Source organism: Hemiscyllium ocellatum, chromosome 33 (assembly GCF_020745735.1).
Source record: "Hemiscyllium ocellatum isolate sHemOce1 chromosome 33, sHemOce1.pat.X.cur, whole genome shotgun sequence".
Lineage (NCBI taxonomy): Eukaryota > Metazoa > Chordata > Chondrichthyes > Orectolobiformes > Hemiscylliidae > Hemiscyllium > Hemiscyllium ocellatum.
Window position 1 is genome coordinate 44,097,219 of NC_083433.1, and position 21,910 is coordinate 44,119,128.

Consider the following 21,910-nt stretch of genomic DNA (forward strand, 5'->3'; position numbering starts at 1 on the left):
ATATACATCAAATCAAAATATTAGCAATAAATCAGCAGGGAATATAACTGTGCTGTCGATGACTGTGTTTTTATTCCTGCACTTTGTGCAGAGGGCGAAAACCATTGTTGATAAATGAAAGGAAATAAACGTGTTCCAAGACTTCTAGGTAAATGGAATTGATCCGAGCATCTGCAACGGAAGAAGAGACAGTGTGGAGAACTGCAGACTTGACATCTGTAGGAAAACTGTTGGAATCTATAACATACCACGTGATGTTAGATATTTCGAAATTAACAACAGCATTGGAGAGAATCAGCATGTGTTTCTGGCAGAGAAATCATACTTGACAAACTTCTGATTTATTTGAAAATGTTTCTTAGAGCATAGATAATGGGGAACCAGTATAATTGGCATATTTGGATTTTCAAAAGACTTTCTATAAGAACTCACACAGTGAGATCTAAAGTACATTAATGTGAAATGCATTTGGAGGAATATAGGTAAGTGGAAAGTTCAAGTTATGTTCGCCTTCATTTAAGAGAATCAGAATATAAATGGAAGGACATGTTGAAGCAGATTCACAGCGTGTTGGTGAGACTGTATTTGGAGTATTGTGTACAGTTTTGGTGACTCAATCTGAGAAAGAATATACTGACAGCAGAGTAAGTGCAATGGACATTCTCCAGATTAATCTGAGAGATGGCGAGATTGAGAGGTGACCACAGTAAAATTTAGAAAATTCACTGAACATATGACAAGTTGAAAATAAACAGAATGTTTCTCTGGCTGTCTAATCTACGTTTAAGGCAAATAATGGCAGGATAAGGAACAGGCCATTTAAAATAAAAAGTAGAAGCAAATCCATCTCTTAAAGGGGACTGACTAACACAGGGGCATGGAAACTTGCTGGCAGGGTAAGATTATGGAGAATCTTATAGAGCCACCAAGTGGGGAGCTGTAACATTGAAAAGGGTTTGGATATCCCTCCACACCATTAACTGAAAGCACTAATGCAGAACAGAAAGCACTCAGGAAGATAAATGGTGAGTTGACATTCATTCCTAGGGGGTTTGTGTCCAGAAGTAAGGGTGAATTACTGCAGCTGTACAGGGCCTTGGTGAGACCCCATCTTGAACATTGTGCAGTATTGTGTGTAGTTTTCGTCTACTTACTTAATAAAAGACAAACCTGACATTGAAGAAGAGCAGCAAAGGATGCCCTGATTCATTTCTGCGATGACAGGCTTGTTGTGGGAGCAGAGTGTGGGGCGACTAGGCCAGTATTCCATGCGCGTTAGGAAAATGGGTGGAGGTCTCAGAGAAGTATATAAAACTCTGACAGGGCGAGACAGATTGGAAGCAGGGATAGTAATTCCCCTGACTGGGATGTCTAAAACAAGGGACCACAATATTAGATACAGGCAGGTCACTCTGCATTGAGATGAGAAATAAATGTCTATACTCAGAGATTGGCGAACCTGGGGAGTTCTCTCCCACGTAAGGCTGTGGAATCCAGGACATTAAATATACAAAAGGATTTCTGGACACAAAAGGGTCAGCAAACAGCTGGAGTACAGCTGTCATAGGCTCTCAGATGTTTAGAAGGAGATCTCTGCAGTGTCAACAGGATTGTGTTTCCCATTCCCTTTTCCGGTAACGAATTTCCTGTCGGTTTTATCGTTCCAAACCTCGGAGCAGTTTGATAATGGTGCAATATAAATAACGGGGGCTATGGGAAAGAAGAGGTTAAGGGGCGGACCCTGAAATATCAGTAAAAACCAAAAATGAAAGTTGGCCAAACACACACTAGCACAGTCTAAATTAATCTTTAAAACATATATTGCAATGAAATAGTGCTTTACATGTAACACCTCAACACTCCGGCCACTGACTACAGCGTTGTACCTTTAACAATGCTCTTCACCAGATGATTTCAGGGCTGACTGACCACGTGATGATGCCGGGGAATTCCAGTTCTCCCCAAAATTCTCCCCCAGTTTGAAATGATGTTTCTTCGAAATACAGACTACAATTCCCAGTGTGAGGCTCCGTTTCAAGGCTTGCAGCGGGATTGCATTCCTGTTTTAGCTGAACACACTGAGTATGCATTTGCAGGTAGAGGATCACGATCTTGGGTTTTGCTTTTTAGTCAATGTTGGAGATGGAATCGCATAACAGTGAACAGGAACTTGCTTTATTTTTTTAAGAAAAGCCCACAATTCATGAACGGCATGGCAGCCAAATCATGATTCATAGGCATGTGTCATCACAGAACGGCCTGTATATTGTTTGGAGGAGCAAAATTGATGGACATCAGTGACGACAGCAATTCTTATTACATGTTTGATCAGATTTAAGCATATTAAGGGATACTAGCACTGTGTGAGGAAACTGCACTGAGAATTTTTTTTCCATTATCGAGAATGGGGAAGGCCCATTCCCTACTCCTTTCCTGATGTTTCTGTGCAGTCTGTGGGAAAGCTCTGCAAAAGTTGACAACAGCTCTTACATGTTCGGAAGGAAATCTCTTCAGGGTCGACTGTACTGTGTCTCCCATTCCCTTTTCCAATACCGAGTCTAGTGCTGGGTATTTAGACCGGTTTAACCCTTGAAACATTCGAAGCAGTTTGATACAATTAAGTGTCTTGCTTGGCCGATTCAGAGACCATTGAAGAGTTATCACATGTCTGTGTGCCTGCAGTCACTTTTAGGCCAGACCAGGAAAGCACGGGAGATTCGCTTCCTGAAAGTACATTGGGGAAGGAAATAATTGTTTAGAATCACAATGGCTTTAGAGTCACCATTACGGATACCAGATTTTAGATATTTATATGTTATTAATTGTTTTTAACTTCCACTAGCTGCCAGAGCATTAGCCTGGTCTGGATTAGTAATCCTGTGACATTTCCACAGCAGCAAAATCTCCATATGGGGACCTATCAGAAACCACACTGAGCAGGTTATTTCTGTGCTGCTTGACAACTCTGTCAAAAAGAACTCCCACCAATTTGACTATCCAGATGGGACTGAGGGCATGGTAATTTGTCATATTGTAATTATTCTCCTCTTAGCAGACTGGACATACTTGAGTAATTTCCGCATTGCCAGGGAGATATCAGAGTTGGAGCTGGAATGAAGCAGCTTCCCCAGGGGCAGGGCTTGTTGTGCAGCACAAGTCTTCAGTCCTATTGCAGGAATGAAGTCAGGGTCCATTTCCTTTGTCGTATCTACATTTGTTTCTTCATCTCACGTGCAGCAAATCGAATTGATTGAAGACTGGCATCTGTGATTCTATGGGCATCATGACGAGGGGGATCTGCATCATCCAAGCAACACTTCTGGCTGAGGATGGTGCATACATTGTATTTTTGTTTTTTTTACACTGATGTGCAGGGTTGTTCCATTATTTAGGATTGTGGTATATCTGGAGTCCTCTCCTCCAGTAAGTTGTTTTAATGGTCAGTTGACATTTATGACTGGATGTGGCAGGACTGCAAATCTTAGATCTGATCTGTTAGTCTTGGACTAATATCTCCCTCTCTCCCAGATGTTAGCCCTGATGTCTGGAATCCAACCAGTCATGTGCGGCAGCTTTAATGGGTTAGCATTACTTTAGATACACATGATTCTGACTCTGGCACGTTCACCCCACATTTGTCACTGAACCATAGATCAGCTTGATGCTCATGGTAGACTGGTGGATTATCCTGGGTAAACAGTTACAGATTTTAATTGATTACAATGCTGCTTCTGCTGCTGCTGTTGTCCACAACATCACATGTTAGGACTAATTCGAAATGCAATATCTGCGATTCCATTCTCCTGATCATCCTGCAGTTCACATCGAGACTCATTCACCCATCAGCCCTGCACACAGTGACCTAACCTGGTTTCTGATGTGGTAACACTTCCATTTTCATATCCTCATTCTGCTGAGGGTTTCTCCTGGATGTCACGCCTCCAATTCGTTACATTACTCAAACACTTTAACATATTCATCTGAATCTTTTCCTTTCCCGCAATGCCATCTTCTGTGTTTGAAGTGAATGTGTTTCCCTCTGTTTCTCTCCCTGACCATGATTACGAGCTCTATAGAATCAGTGATGCCAAACATATGGAACCAAGCAATTTGTGCACCTTGTGTTATCGTTCACTTGCTGGTGTATGGAAGTCCATGCTGAACAGGGCGTATGAGCAGCTTTGACACACAATTTTGGAACTTATTTAAAAACAGAAATTGCTGAACAAACTATGCAGGTCTGGCAGCACATTCTGGAGTGAATGCAGAGTTAATCTTTCGGCTCAGTGTACATTCTACAAAGCTCCCAGATCCTACAGCATTTTTCGTATTTTTATTTCCAGTATCCATAGTTGTTGGTTTAATTGAAAATTTGTGCTGTGCCTATTCTGGAGAAACTCAGCAGATCTGGCACCATTTGGAGAGACATAGAAACAGAGTTAGCGTTTCAAGTCCAGTGGGACACTTGTTCAGAATTGCAAATGATTGGAAAATGGACTTTTTGTTCCCTTTTCAGAGGTGGGGAATGGATGACAGTGTAAAGAGGGGTTGGCAAAAGATAAATCGGGCTTTTATCAGTAGTGAAGGAGAAGATGATGTAAAATGGGTTTAAATTAAGATGTGAGCTGGGGAAAAGGGTTCTCTGTACTGAGTGCAAGCTATAGAAGGCACAACCAAATAGGGAGACCAGGAGGAAGAATGTTGACTATGTGGCTTTACATAGATTTGGGCAGAGATACGTTTTCACTGTAGAGACCTTCGCCCCCTTCAAACAAAGAAATTCAGGTGTTTGACTTCTTATTGGTGCTCGTAAGAGTTTCATGCTGCCTTAGTAATGTAATATGAAGAAAACAAATCACAGTATGAAGTTTGGGGCTGAGTGTTGTTAACCATTCGCTTTTAATATTGTTTCAAATTTGCAGTGACTATTTTTAAATGTTTGGTCTTGAAGTTAATATCAGATGGAGTGTAGGAGGTTGAGGGGTGAAATTATTGAATTGCATAAAATCATGAGAGACATGGATAGGTTGCATAGCCATCGTCTTTTCGACAGGATAGCGAATTTCAAACATGGAAGACATAGCTTTATGGTGAAAGGGGAAGATTTAAAAGGGACGAAGAAACAACTTTTTCATGCAGAGGGTGACGTGTGCATGGAATGAGCTGCCAGAGGAAAAGTGGTAGATACAGCTACAATATTGAAAAGACAGTTGGACCAACATATTAATGGGAAACTTACAGAGGCATTTGGGCCAAGTGCAAGCAGGTGGAACTAGTTTAGTTTGGAAAACCTGGTCAGAATGGACAAGTTGGATCAAAGGGTCTGTGTGTGGGTGATCTGGCTGTATGAATCTAGAAAGTGAGGGAAAAGAAATAAGAGATACGGTGTAAGTAAATTGGCAAGAAATATAAAAACAAGTAGCATGATAACATGCTGTGTTGATAACAACACAGTCTGTGTTGATAACAAAAGAAAATCAGGATGAGTGTGTGACTTTTTGTGGAAATGAAGTCAGGAAAGTATATTGAGGATATTTAGAGGGTATGACGGGGGAATTGCCCAGAGGGAATTTGCAAGTAATTTACACCAATATTTTACATTGGTCCTCACAAGGTGAGGCACTGTAAATATTTCAATGCTATAAACAAAATGGTATTAGTAGAGAAGTTCCAACAAAAGGAACAAGGTTTTTCTTAAACAACTAGAGAATTGTGAGGGGGGCACAGGTCAGCAGAAATTCATAGCTGGTTTTAAAGGAAGTGTTTACAAAGTGACTGGTGGCACTGTGTAAAATATCCCATAACTCTCTGGATTACAGGAGTTGTCCTGCGAATCTGGAGTACCTCCAATGTGGCGCCTGTCCTCAAGAAAGGAGCGAGACTGAAAGCAGGAACCATTTAGCTTCACCATTATTGTTGGGAATCTGCGAGAGTTTGTTATTAAGGAGGGAATTGCAGGACATTTAGAAATCCTTCACGCAGAGTCAGTATGGTTTTATGAAAGGGGATCGGTAAAAGAATCATGCAAAGTTTATCTGGATACCCCTGACAATGTAACAAGCGAACTTGATGAAAGGGAACTGGTGGACTTGAGGCATTCCAGAGATTTTCCATAAGGTATCACAAAATAAGGTTTTTACACAATACAGGAGCTCATAATATGACGGATAATTTATTTGATGGAATGACGATTGGTTAACACATAGAAGTTGGAGAGTAACGATCAATACATCTTTATGATAAAATGTATCAAGTGGAGTGTCACAAGTATCAGTCCGATGGCATCAGTTATTGACCATCTATACTGATAGCCTGACGGTGGAAGCTGAGTGCAGTATACATCCGAGTTTGTGGATGACACTGAGAAACAAAAGTCAGGTTGTTATTTAATGGAAATGACTCCCAAAAAAGGACCAGTTCAAAGGGATCGTAGTGTTTCTGTGCATGAAACATAAAGTTAGCATGCTGATGAAGCAAGTAACTAAGTTGATTAATTAGGCGGGTTCCTGGGATGAAAAGGTTGAATTATTGAGTACATCTAAATTGGTGAAGCGATTATTCATTGTGACTTACAAAATGCAGAAAAGGCTGAAAGGTAAATGTAGAGAATATGGGTCCACTCTTGGCCAGAGTCTTGAATTCGGGAATTATAGGTACAGAATAAGGGATACTGAATTCAAACTGAAATTCAAAAAATGCCTTCTTTCTGAAGGAAATGAATATCTGGAATACCCTAACGCAGAGAGTCGTGGTGGGCTGGGACACTGAATGTATTTACAGACGGAGTGGAATGGTTTTTGAAATATCAGCGAGTTGAAGAATACAAGGGGTTAGCAGGAAAGTGGAGTTGAGCCCTGGATAGATCAGCCATCTTCTTATTGAATGACAGTGCAGGCATGAGGGGCCGAATAGACCCCTCCTGTTCCCATTTCTTTCGTTCCTATGTTATGCTTTTGGAAAATAACTGGCTATTTTCCTGGAATTCGTGTTGTACAATGTTGCATTCAGGGAGAGTCGAGGATTTGTTTGAGTTAACCCTGGGTGGGGCATGGTGGATCTGTGTTCAGCACTGATGCTTCACATCATCAACCAGCTGACCTTAATTCCAACATTGGGCGACCCTCTATGTGGAATTTAATCATTCACCCCCTATCTGTGTGGGTTTCGTCCCAGTGCTCCCGTTTCCCCCCACAACCTAGAGTGGATTGGCCATGCCAGATTGCCCATTGTGCCCAGGGATGTGTAGGTTAGGTGGGTTAGTCATGGGAAAAATAGGGTTACGTGGAGGGGGCAGGGCTATCTTTGATGCTTTTCAGTGGATCATGTGACTCGATGGGCAGAAGGTCATGCTTCAACATTGTCGAAGTCCTACAAAAATGACGTAACTTTGGACTATGAAAACTCCCAGTGTGTATTTACCTGATCCACTGCCCACAGGTTTTGTGTGTTTAAATCAAATCATGTCTCATTCCAAGAGTAACCTGTTAAAGCCTCCATAATATAAGCTCTTCATCGCAGTGAAGTGAAACACCTCTGAACTTCTTCCAATGTAATTATATCCTTTCTAAGGTAAGGACACAAAAAAAAATCTGGCACACAGATATGACGTTAATTTTATTTTTGATTATTTATTAAGTTTTTTGCAGCTAATTGGAGGCGGTGATATTGAAGTTTTTTGAGACACAGACAGCAAGTTTCATAAATAATGACGGACTTTTGGGGAATGGGCAGGAATGTGCAATGTGGGGGTCATGCTGACAGTGGTACAAAATAACACTGCTCCACAACATCCAGGAATATAAGGCAAATGAAATGATGACATGGATAACATTTTAAAATGTTAACAGTGATAGAATACAGTTACAAAGGACCATGGGCTGCTCTGTCAATAGAGAGAGAGATACCACTCGTGGTGGTTTACGCTGAGGGTTACCACACCTCGGGTGATGGGGTAAGGTTGAGAGAGCATCCCCTTCATGGAAACCTCTGTCAGTGTGGGGGAATTGAACCTGGGCAGTTGGTTTCCCTGTGCATCGCAAACCAGCCATCCAGCCACCTGCGTGGGAAACTGTGTAACTGCTACGTACAGAAAAAGTCACAAAGGGCAATAGAAATTTTCATAACAAGGAAAACGGTACAATTCAGAGAACGGTCAAGATAATGGCTGAGGATAAAAATGTTCTTTGCTATGATTTGTATGTTATAATGAGAAAAGTGTTTAGAAGCTGTCTTTAGCTGAATACAATAAGGTAAGACAAGTGAAATAACCAGAATTATTAATTGTAATTTGGTATTGATAACGATAAAATAAGACTAAATTTTTGATTGGTCTGTGTAAAATGTGCTTACCATTACATAGACATATAAAGCTGGTGGAATATATTGTTAGGAGAGTCCGTCCCCCATGGGAAATGGCCTCGAACAGGTGCTTGAAGAAAACCGGGTAAAAGTTCTTGAGTGTCTGGTCAGTGACATAAACCCTAGGGGTTGAGTGTCTGAAGCTCCTCTAACATGGAGCTCAGGGCACAATCAGATCACCCCCCGATCGTATTAATACTACAGCACGTTTAAATGGTTGAATGGTCTCATGATGGTTTTAAATAGTATGTGATTTTAAAAACATACATCTCTACTCCTTCCCCTTGCGTATTACATGCTGGGGCACTGACATTTTTCTGCCAATTGGAATTACTTGGAACGTTGCCTGTAACATTCCATAATTGGCATTGTCCAGAACATTCTATCGCCGTGTAGGGGTATTGTAAAGGTGGGGGAGAGAGAGAGAGAGAGAGCGAGAGAGAGAGAGAGAGCTGCATGCAGTACAGGGAGCACCATTGAATGGCAGGGACACCATGGGGTGGGGCGGATAGTTAATGAGGTGAGTTCCATAAGATAGCACCAGGAAACTAGCTCAGCCTCGTACAGACAATCCCTCTGTCAGACTCAATGAAAATGGCACTGAGACAAACTATTATTTGATTCAGCCCAATGAGTCATACACTCTGCTGACCTCACTCCCAGTTACAAAGCTGCAGAACAAATGCTTATCCAAAATTCTCCATCATCTAAACTGACACCAATGTCCCATTCACCCATCATTCCTGAGATTACTGGCTCATGTTGTACGATGCTCTCGAAATATCTTCATTTCAGATTCTGAAACCTGTGATCTTCCATGAACATAGAACATAGAACATAGAAGGATACAGCGCAGTACAGGCCCTTCGGCCCTCGATGTTGCGCCGACCGAGTCCTACCTAACCTATACTAGCCCAATCTTCCAAATGCCTATCCAATGCCCGCTTAAATGAACAAAATGAAGTCGACTCTCAATCTCTCTTTCACAAAATGCTTTTGTTTGTAGGTACGTTAACTGATTCCCCCGTCATCACTCTCTGCCAGTGATTTACACACCCACAACACCCCTTGTCATTGCACAACGGAGGTATGGAGCTGTAAATGGACGGGAGCTGCATATCCTGTCACTTCCAGCATGGGTTGCTAGTTTCTCCACACTGGGCAGGGATCCAACACAGTGTTACTGAACAATACACTGGGGTGGTGCACACAGCTCTGCATGGTGGGAGGGTAACGAATGCATTCACTGCTATTCACAATGCAGCTCCCCACACTGATCATGTAACCTGTCCGCTTTTATAGAAGAAGACTCTGGTGTGGGCTACATATCACCCATGCTGAACAGACCGTTTTGTCCAGGCTTCTTAATCAATGCACCAGTGTGGTCTGTACTGCTCCCATGTTGAGCAGATAGCGAGTGGATTATTGAGAGCTGCACAGTATTCCGTACTGGACAGATTGCTGAGTTGTACTGAGCCTGGTCTGCACAGTACACAGTGCTGAGAAGATATCTCATCTGGTCTTATATCTGGGCTGGAACTGTGATGTGGATTGTGTGTCTGATATAATTCCTGATAGAGTTATCACTCATCCAGCTCTGTGCATTCCGCTGTCAAACCCCGTGTTCCTGATACTTATTGTCCATTAAATAATTATCCAATTAAAACATGAATATCTGTCCTTCTTATTATGGAGCCGAACAGAACCCTCTCATAATATATGAAGAAGGTCGTCTCGACCCGAACGTTTTCTTATTTTAAAAGTAATTGTGAGGTGCAGTGTTTCAGGTGCAGGTCGTTTGGTCAAAATGTTTGACATTAAGCAAAACGCAATTTATTCAAACACTGTAGACAAAAAAAACAACAAAAAAAGGAACTTGAAATAATTTAATTTATTGGAAAACTTAACACATTAATAGGTTATTTAATTACTAAACAGTAACTGCTCTAAAATAATCCAAGAAAAGCACACTTGTCCAAAAACCAATTGAGGAAGCACATTGTCTGACCTGCAGTTCTCCAATCCAGGAGGAATGAACATCAAAAGATACTTGTGAGAGAAATCTCAGAATGTGAAGCAGCCAGGAGAGATTTTCTGCCTTCCACCCCTGCTGAGACCCCAGCAATAACTCAGGACCAGGCCCCGGCTGCAAGGACGAAAAGGAATGGACTGTATCTCCACCGTCTATACGACTGTAGTAGATTGCACAAAAATGCCTAACTCCACCTAAGCCATGCAATGTTAGTAAGATAAATGTCAAAGTTAAATAGAAATAAATAAAGCCAAAGGATGCAGCAGGCCTGGTAATCAGACACAGCCTCAGGAGCCTAGCAATTCAGACCCTGCCAAAAGAGAGGAGAATCACTGAGCTCGTGAAGAGAAAGCATCATCTCTCTGCCTCACGTCTAACTTTACAATTTGTGACGTGCCATTAGACCGACAGTCAGCGATGTCAACATCTCAGGAAGACCAGGTATTATTGCCATTTGTCATGGTTGTTGTGAAAGGAGTTAAATTGAGCTGTTTGTTCGTTGACTGTGATTAATGTCAGTCTTCATGGATCCGAACTGTATCCCTGAGGCTTTCCTCTTCTATTAATAAGGGTTTTTTTTCAATCTGTTATCACAGAGTATCAGCGGCAGTGTCGCTGGATATTGGAATCAGCAGCTACAGAGGAAGACAATTTTAGAACAATAGACTGGAATGTTCCAACAATGGATCAGACTCTGAGAACATTACACTTGGATGTTACAATAATGGATCAGAATCTGAGAGTATTCAACTGGAATGTTCCAACAATAGATCATAATCTGAATGTTTTAGACTGGAATGTTCCAACAATGGACAGGAGTTTATCTGCGGGTCTTTACTGGCTTTCTCAGGATTGGGCATGGATAGAGTTGCGGATAGAAGCCGTACTGAGAATTATTCAAGCTGGGTATTATCCCATCCTTGCTATTATTGGTGTTCCTGGTAAGCCAATTTCTGTCCATTCTATAAACGATGGTGAAGGTTATTGCTATTTCGATTATTTATGTATTATAAATGCATAAACCGTTATCTTCAGTTTCAGTCACAAACTCCACTTCATGTACATCAATATCAGGCTCCTCACTCATCAACATCTAAGAAGGAACAAGACTGTTCAGACCGATGACTCTACCTTTTTCTCTGAACTGTTTTATAACACTGTATTCTCTCTGTCATCAAACCAGCCTGCACCTACCTTTATAATATCCCCAGTCTCCAACTCTGCCTCAGTGTTGTTGCTGAATTAGCCATCATCTGCCTCCTTCATAGCTTCATATTTTGCTGCTCTAGTTCTTTTCTGACCACTCTTCCAGTTACAAATATTTTGACCACAAACTTTTCTTGTCTCTCCAGTTATGTCATAGTAGGGACCTCATATCACAGTAATAATGTCACTGACCTTGTCATTCAGATGCAATTCACAGGCACAAGTTATGACTTTAAATGCATTGTTTCACATCCTACAACAGCCGATGTTAGATCTTAAATTTGAATGGCAACAATTGGAATGAAACCTCATTTTACAAACGGCAACCATAAACAATCAGCATTTCTTTTATTATTTCACTGATAGCCTTTGGTAAAGAAACTACGTGTGACAAAAAATAGATCAGCTCCATACGGACTTAACAAATAGTCTCGCAGTCAGTGACAATTAGTGATGGATGACAAATGCTGCCCTTGCCAGTGATGCTGACATTCTGTGAAACTACACCATTAAAGGTGAAATAAACCAAGGAACTGTAAATGATGGAGATCTGAAATAAAATTCTCCAGTGTCTGAAAACGTTGGAGAATCTCAGTAAGTCTGGCAGCGTCTGTCAGGAGACAAACTGGTAAAGAGAGAGAGAGAGAGAAATGAAAAGCGAACAAAGGGACTGCTGATGATAAACCAGAAGGAAAATAAAATAGGAGCTTATTCTCAGATTTCCCCTTTTCACATATTCCTGAATAAAATGTTAATTTTGATGTGTCCCTGTTTAAACTGAGTTATATTCCCTCTGCCCGTCTTCTCTAAGTGTGGTTATCTACGCCATCTGCAATACAAGTGCTGCCATTATAGTTGCTGAGATACAGAGTAAGGCAATGTTACATTGTCGCCTGCTTCTCTGGAGAGAGGAACTGTGAATGTGGGAATGTGGAGAGATGTAACGGCTTTTTCCGCTAAGAAGAGAAACATTTTCAGCACTAAATTGGTGCACCGTGTGTGTGAGGATTTGACCTGCTCCTGTCATTACAGAGTGAAGAGAGGTTCTATGGACGCTTTTTCGGGGTTTGTGCTATCAGCTGCTGCGTCCATTCAGAGAGACCCAAACATATGGTGATCCCCTAAACGGGGGGAGAGAACACAGGGGACAAAACCTTCATCATATTGTCTAGCTCTCACCATAGTTAACAGCTTACCGAGAATGCAACTTTTTTAAAAAAATGTTTTGTGAGTTATGCATGAAAGAAGTGAAACTATCATGGTATTCTAACAGATGAAAGGCTTAACAGACAGTCAATTCTTCAATGTATCATTTCAGTTACATCATACTGTACATTTTTGCTAAAAATCCTATGTGTTAGAATTGAGCCCCCCACTACCACTTAATGAAGGAGCGACACTCTGAAAGCTAGTGTACTTCCAGTTAAACCTGTTGGACTGGTGTTGTGTGATTTTTAACTAAATATTTAAAACAGGATGGAGAAGACAACCAGGAATATGAATAGCTTCACATCAGCTGTGAGAAACACATTTTAACACTTTATAAGAAACGTGACAACTAGACGCTTCGAGAATAATGATATGATATGGCACAGTCAGCCTCGATTCAGGAAAGGGAAATTATCTTTGATAAACCTGCTGGAGTTGGTGGAGATTGTCCGTTGTGACATCGACAACTGAGAATCAATGGGCGTAGAGTATTTGAATTTTCACAAAATGTTTGACATGGTTGAATGCTGGTGAGTGGGGAACGTTAGAATGCATGGGTAGGTCGGGGTGTAATACACCAAATGGATCAAAATTGGATAATGGGCAAAATGAAGAGAATAGTGTTTTTTTTTTCTGTGAGTGGATGTCATGTGGGGCATCAGAAGGATCAGTGCTTGGGAAATAACTGTTCGCTTCGTATAAAATTATTCAGATGGGTACAACAAATATTATGATTCTCATTTATATTGATTAAATGGTGAGAGGTTGGGAAGTTCTGTTATTGAAAAGGACCTGAATGTCCTTGGTTATAAATCAGTAACAGAATTTATACGGGGCAGGAAGCAAATAGTATGTGGCTTTTTGTACAAAATGATTGAAGTACCAGAGTTAGTATATCTTTCCTAATGGTGTGTTTTGTTGAGAGAGTATTTTATTGCATTGTGTACACATTTGGTCAGCTTTATCAATAATGATCTCTTTGTCACCAAGGCAATGCAAAGGAGTTTCAACGGACTAAACCCTGGCACGATGGCACCATGTGGAGAGAGGGCATAACTCTGTGTTTAATCTGTAGCCCTGTGAGAGAATAAGAAGTTGAAACTTGATGGCTTGAGACGAATACTCAATACATCCCAAACAGCTGAATAAGGTGAAAATTCCGCATTTTTAACAGGATGATTGACTCCCGATAGCTTACATACCTGTGCAGAACCCTCATGTCCATTGACAGAGAGGTACAAGCTCTGAATGAACCCTGACATTTTAATGCACAGTTACTGTGTGACACTGAATTGAATGTCACTTTGGACACAGTCCTGTCAGCAGTCACAATACCATCAATCTGAAAGAATTAACAATTCTGCACCAGCTTCTGACCTCCATGGAGACCATGGGCCTACTATCTTGGAGATGCAAGACACCTTGGTGAATGACTATAAAAATTTGGCTTCATTCCTACTGCCAGAAAACCATGTTAAAATTGCACATATGTATTATGAGTAATTAAGGCACGAGGAACAAGGTGGTGCAGTCTATCTGTTTAGTCCATGCTCCATTTGTTTGTGAAGTTGGAGTATCTCTGACACCTTCCTGTTCCTGGGTCAGTGACTTGAGAAGCTGAATTATCACGTTTTGCCCCTCAGTAAGTAACTCCAGGTGCAAAACACTCTCTTTCTGATCCCATGTAAGTGAGGGAATGAACAGATTCCTTCTCTTACTGTGTATTTGCAGGAGGGACTGAATGAGCTATCACACATCTTGTCCAATAGTTTGATGGGTTGAATGACTTCTACATATTCTTGTGAACACAGATTGAGGTGCCGAATGAGCTGCACCTTTTACTGTGGAAATGTAGTGTCTAGCAAGTGCTGTAACATGAATGTTATCCAGACTTTAACAGTACGATCTTGAATGGTGTCCAGTTCTTGTTGCACATGGACACAGATTGCTTCAATAGCTGAGGAGAGTCTCCTTGTTCTGAGAACCATGTAAATGTCAGTGAATATCCTCAATTCTGCTCAGTTTGGACTCAATGGGCTGAATTGCCTCCTTCCACGCTGTCAGGATTTTATGATGACAAATTGGGCTGAGGGAGTTACCCTGAGAATCTCTTGCAGTGATGCCCCACGGCTGAGATGATTGATGTCCACTGATGATAAACATCTTCCCTTGTGACGTGAATGAGTCCAAACAGTATAGAGACCGTAATCAATTCTCATTAAGTGTGATTTTCCTCAGACTCCTTGCTGTCAGCCACAGTCTAATACTGCCTTGGGTTCAGGGCCAGTCTCTCTGTCTAATCCCTCGTGTTTCCTCTTTTGTTCGTATCAATAGGTCATGGTGTAGAAGCACAGAATGTTTTCTTCAAACAGAGGGGAGTGAATGTCAGGAATTCACTTACACAGAGAGTTAGGGAAGCGAGATCAGTGTCCAACAGGGATCAGTTCTGAGAACTTTTCTCTTTGTGATTTTTATAACTGATTTGGATGAGGAAGTGGAAGGGTGGGTTAGTAGGTTTGCCGATGGCACAAAGATTTGTAAAGTGGTACATAGGTGTTTGCAGGGCTTTTGTAGGTTGCAACAGGACATTGAGGTAATGCAGAGTTGGGCTAAGAAGAGGCCGATGGATTTCAAGCCGGAAAAGCGTGAAGTAATTCCCTTTGAAAGGTCAAATTTGCAGAATATAGGGTTATAGGAAGGGTTCCTGGCAGTGTGGAAAAACAGAGGGATTTTGGCTTCCATGTCCATAGATACCTCAACGTTGCTACCTAAATTGACCGGTTGTTAAGGAGGCGAATGGTGTGTTAGCTTTCATTAGAAGGGAGATTGACTTTAAGAGCCGTGTGGTTATGCTGCAGCTCTGTAGAGCCCTGGTTAGACCCGCACCTGGTGTATTTTGTTCACTTCTGGTCACCCCAATATTGGAAGGATGAGGAAGCTTTAGAAAGGGTGCAGAGTAAATTTACCAGAACGCTGCCTGGACTGGAGGGAAGGTCTGAAGAAGAAAGGTTGAGGGAGCTAGGACTTTTCTCATTTGCATGAAGAAGAATGAATGGTGACTTGATAGAGGTGTAAAAGATGAAGAGAGGCAAAGACAGAGTGAATAGCCAGAGACTTTTCACCAGGGCAGAAATGTCTATCACCATCGGTCATAATTTTAAGGTAATTAAAGGAAGGTTTAAGGAGATGTCAGTGGTAGGTTTTTTCACACAGAGAGTGGTGAGTGTAAAGTCAATTGCGTGAGGGAAACTTGGGAGACTCTTGGATAGGCACATGGAAGAAAGTGCATGGAAGAATAAAGGTGAATCTGATCTTAGAGTCGGATAAACGGGTGGTACACCATCAAGGGTCGAGGGCCTCTATTGTGCTGTATTGTTCAATGTTCTGTGTTTAATGGATATGTTTGGAGCGGTTGGAATGGATTTTGACGTGTCAGAGAGTTGAGAGTTATGACGATTTGGACTTTAAAGAGGATTTGAGACTAAGAGCAGATCAGCCACGATCTTAGTGGAGGGCAAGGCAGGCTTGGGCGCTGAACAATATGCACTTGTTTCTGATATTCTCACATTCTGTTATTGGAAAGTTACAGGGTGGTATTTTCTTGGAAGCTCTGTTTGAATGTTGTGGCCTGGGAGACCAGAGACTTTTGTGAGCCATCTCTGGGTGAGGTATGGGGGTTGTATTCACAACGAATCTGGGTCTGCAACATGACCAATAAGATTAGATTAGACGACTTACAGTGTGGAAACAGGCCCTTCGGCCCAACAAGTCCACACTGACACGGCGAAGCGCAATCCACCCATTCCCCCATGTTTACACCTTTACCCAACACTACGGGCAATTTAGCATGACCAATTCACCTGACCTGCACATCTTTGGACGGTGGGAGGAAACACACGCAGACACGGGGAGAATGTGCAAACTCCACACAGTCAGTCGCCAGAGTCGGGAACTGAACCCGGGTCTCTGGTGCTGTGAGGCAGCAGTGCTAACCACTGTGCCACACAAATGACACACAAGTTGCAGAGAGGGGCAGCTCTGTAAGGAGAGATGCCATAATCATCCTGGGATTTCCAATTACATTTTCCCAATCACCCCAAACTGTATGTGACAGCATTAAGGGACTGAATGGTAGCCTCTGTTTCTGGCACCAGTTTATAGCAGCAAGTGGTCTCCAACTGCTCCTGTCTAGCAGGTTTTAGGGTCTGAATGGAACACAGAAACATGGGACTGAGGAGCAGGAGTGGGTCATGTGGTACTTCAAGCTATTTCGACTAGGCACATCAGATTGTGGCTGATCGGGTTGTGTTGTCAGCCTCACTTTACTGTCTGAATCCCATTATCCGTGACTCACTTCTCTGTCAAATATTTAAGTAACTCAGCTTTGAATTCCTGTAATCAGAGAGGCACCTCAAACTTCTGGGGAATAGAATTTTCACTTGAAAGGCCCTTTTTAGAATTTTTCCTCATCCCTCTTATTCAATGAGAGAGTCATACAGCGTGGAAAAAGATCCTTTATTCCAGCTCGGCCGTGCTGACCAGATATCACAATCTGATCTAGTCCCACTTGCCAGCATTTAGCTCATATCGCTCTGAACCATTCCTATTGATATACCTGTCCAGATACATTTAAACATATAATTGTACCCGCTTCCATCATTTTCTCTGACAGAAATTTCCGTACATGCACCACCCTCTGCATAAAAAAAAGTTACCCCTAAGGTCCCTTCTAAATCTTTCCGCCGTCACCTTCAACCTATGACTCTACTTGTGGGCTGCCCAGCCCTGGGGAAAAGACCTTGGACATTCAGGCTATCCATACCTCTTATGATTTTATAACCCACTTTCATGTTACCGCTCAGCACCCGACAGTCCAGAGGAAAAAGCCTCAACCTGTTCATCCTCTCCCTGTCGATGAAACCTTCAGGTTCCAGAGAAACATTATAAACCTTTTCTGCACCCTCTCAAGCTTAACAACATCAATCCTTCAGCAAGCCAACCACATTGAACGCAATATTCTTAATGAGGCCTCACAAGCGTCCCTGTGCAAGCGCAACATGCCACCCCAACTTTTATACTAAATGTTCTGACCGATTCAGGCAAGCATGCCAACTGCATTATTCACCACCCTGTCTGCCTGCAGCTAAACTTTCAAGGAACTATGAACCTGCATCCGTAGGTCACTTTGTTCAGCCACATTCCCCAGAGCACGACCCTGCTTTAACTAACTCAGGAAGGAGAGGATCAATTATGAAGGTAGGCTAGCCAATAATATTAGAAATGATAGTAAAAGTTTCTTTCAATACATAAGAAACAAACGACAGGCAAAAGGAGACATTGGGCCACTTCAAACTGATGCTGGAAGCCTAGTGATGGGAGGTGAGGAAATAGCAGGAGAACTTATTAAGTACTTTGCGTCAGTCTTCACAGTGGAACACATGAGTAATTTCCCAACAATTAAATGGAGTCAGGGGGCTGAGTTGAGTATGGTTGGCATTACAAAAGAGAAAGTGCTAGAAAAGCTAAAAGGTCTTAAAATTGATAAATCTCCTGGCTCCTATGGGATACATCCTAGAGTTCTGAGAGAGGTGGCTGAGGAAATAGTGAAGGCATTGGTTGTGATCTTTCAGGAGTCACTGGAGTCATGGAAAGTCCCGGATGATTGGAAGATCGCTGTTGTAACCCCCTTGTTCATGAAAGGATCAAGACAAAAGATGGAAAATTATAAGCCAATTAGCCTAACCTCGGTTGTTGGTAAAATTCTAGAATCCATCATTAAATTCTTGGAAGAGCAGACTCTGATTAGAACAAGTCAACGTGGATTTAGTAATGGGAGGTCGTATCTGAATACCTGCTGGAATTCTTTGAAGAGGTGTAAAGTAGGTTAGGCCAGGGAAACCCAGTGGATGTGGTATATCTAGACTTCGAAAAGGCCTTTGATAAGGTGCCACACGGGAGGCTGCTGAGCAAGGTGAGGGCCCATGGTGTTCGAGGTGAACTACTCGTATGGATTGAGGATTGGCTGTCTGACAGAAGGCAGTGAGTTGGGATAAAAGGTTCTTTTTCGGAATGGCAGCCGGTGACAAGCAGTGTCTCGCAGGGTTCAGTGTTAGGGCCGCAGCTGTTTAAATTATATATTAATGATCTGGATGAAGAGACTGGGGGCATTCTAGCAATGTTTGCCGATGATACAAAGTTAGGTGGACAGGCAGATAGTACTGAGGAAGTGGGGAGGCTGTTGAAGGATCTAAACAATTTGGGTGAGCGGTCAAGGAAATGGTTGATGGAATTCAACGTGAGCAAATGCGAGGTCTTGCACTTTGGAAAAAAAGAATAAAAGCATAGACTACTTTCTAAATGGTGAGAAAATTCGTAAAGCCAAAGTACAAAGGGATCTGGGAGTGCTAGTCGAGGAATCTCTAAAGGTAAACATGCAGGTTGAGTCCATGATTAAGAAAGCGAATGCAATGTTGTCATTTATCTCAAGAGGGTTGGAATATAAAAGCACCGTTGTGCTACTGAGACTTTATAAAGCTCTGGTTAGGTCCCATTTGAAGTACTGTGTCCAGGTTTGGTCCCCACACCATAGGAAGGACATACTGGTACTGGAGCATATCCAGCGGAGATTCACACGGATGATCCCTGGAATGGTTGGTCTAACATACGAGGAACGGCTGATGATCCTGGGATTGTATTCATTGGAGTTTAGAAGATTAAGGGGAGATTTAATAGAAACTTACAAGATAATACATGGCTTGGAAAGGGTGGACGCTAAGAAATTGTTTCCATTAGGCGATGAGACTAGGATCTGTGGACACAGACTTAGAATTAGAGAGGGTCAATTCAGAACAGAAATGCGGAGATATTTCTTCAGCCAGGTGGGCTTGTGGAATTCATTGCCACAGAGTGTAGCGGAGGCCGGGACGCTAAATGTCTTCAAGGCAGAGATTGATAAATTCTTGATGTCACAAGGAATTAAGGGCTACGGGAGAATGCTGGTAAGTGGAGTTGAAATGCCCATAGGCCATGATTGAATGGCGGAGTGGACTGGATGGGCCGAATGGCCTTATTTCCACTCCTATGTCTTATGGTCTTATGGTCTTAACTTACCAAAATGCAAAACCTCACAAATATCTAAATTAAACTTTATCTGCCAGTCCTTGGCTCTTTGATGGTCAACGGTGTCGTTGTACTCTGAGATAATCTTCTTCACCGTCTACTGCACCATGATTTTTATGTTATCTGTAAACTGACTAAACATGCCTCCGCTATCCTCATCCAAGTCGTTTATATCCATGATGAAAAGCAGTGAGCTTAGCACTGATTCTTTCAGCACACTGCTGGCGACAGGACTCCAGTCTGAAAACCTTCAGGACAAGTTTGTATCCAACTGCTTAGTTTTCCTGTGAGACCTAACCTTAATAACCTGTCTACCATGGGGAACCTTATTAAACACCTTGCTGAAGTCTGTGTAAACAATATATACGACAGTGCCTTCCTCAGCCTTTTTTGTCACCTCTTCACATTACTCAAACACATCAATGAGACATGATTTCCAACACACAAAGCCATGTTGTCTATCCCTAATCAGTCCTTGTCTTTCTAAATGGATGGAAGTCCTATTCCTCAGATTCCCCACCATCAAACTCCTCTACACTGACGTTAGGCTCACTGAGTCTATAATTTCATGTGCTTTTGAATTGCGGTTCCCTTTTCTCGTCCCATTGCTCCACAAAAAAAATATAACTAGCATGGTGATGTGGCCAAGGATTTAGTTCTCAGAGTGTGTCAGGGTCAGTGTTAGAAACAAGTCAGATGGATTTCTTTAATTTGCTAAACAACACGTTTATGACAAAGGCAAAATTCCTTAAACTATGATGGAAACAAGAATGACGAGAGGATTTGCAAACATGTACATTGATATTTCCCTTTGAAAAATACTGTGGAACACACACACACACACACACACACGTATATATATATAGTACTGTTATTTTTTTCTGGTGAAGGTTTGCTCACAACTGTCCTCTGTCTGTATGCCATTGCTTGATGCTCTGACCTCCCCCAGTCTGTGTCACATTGCAGACGTTCTGCAATCCCTCTGTATGTATCCCATTGCAGACTATCTGCCCTCCCTCAGTCTGTATCCCATTGCAGACACTGTGCTCTCCCCTCTCTGTATCACAAAGCAAACGCTCTCCTCACCCCCATCTGCATCCCATTGCAGCCGCCCAACTCTCCCCCTGTCTGCAATCCATTGCAGAGGCTATGCCGTCGCCCTGTCTGTATTCCACTTCAGACGCCGTACCCTCCCCTGTCTCGATCCCATTGCAGACGCTCTGCCCTCCCCTGTCTCTATCCGACTGCAGATGTTCTGCCCTTCCCCGTCACTATCCCATTGCAGATGCTCTGCCCTTCCCCTGTCTCTATCCCATTGCAGACGCTCTGCCCTCCCTCTGTCTGTGTCCATTGTCGACGCTCTGCCATCCCCCGTCTGTATTCCATTGCAGACACTCTGTCTCCATTTGACACCTTATTGAATGACTATCCTGGTGCGTGAGCAAACTGAGTTCCATCCCTTTCATCCAATTCATTGGTATGGATTGTAATTTGTTGATGACATCACACAGATCCCTGAAGAATTCCACTAGTTACAGCTTTCCAAACACAAAATGAGTAATGATCTCTACTCTGTATTTCCAGATGTACCTCAGGTGTCCCTTTAGCACTCACCCTATCCATGCCCTTCATCATTTTATAAACTTATAGAAAGTGCAAATGTGACTCTAATCAACACGAATGGCTGTGCTTTCAGTCATCTGGGACTAAATTCTCAAATTCAGTAGTCGTACCTCTTCCTTCTCCATCAAGGCAGGATTCCAAAAAGAGTTTAACCAACTTGTTCAGCTCTGAAACAGCTCTATGGGCTTTAACACTGGAATTTTCGGCCCAATGATAGGGACCTACCATCATTCAGCATTAGCCGCTAAAGCTGCAACATGATGCTTCTGTGTGTTTGTTTATCAGCCTGTTGTAACATGCTGTGACACACCTCCACAGCACATGAATACACACAACCTTCTCCAGTGATAGGGGCACTACCAG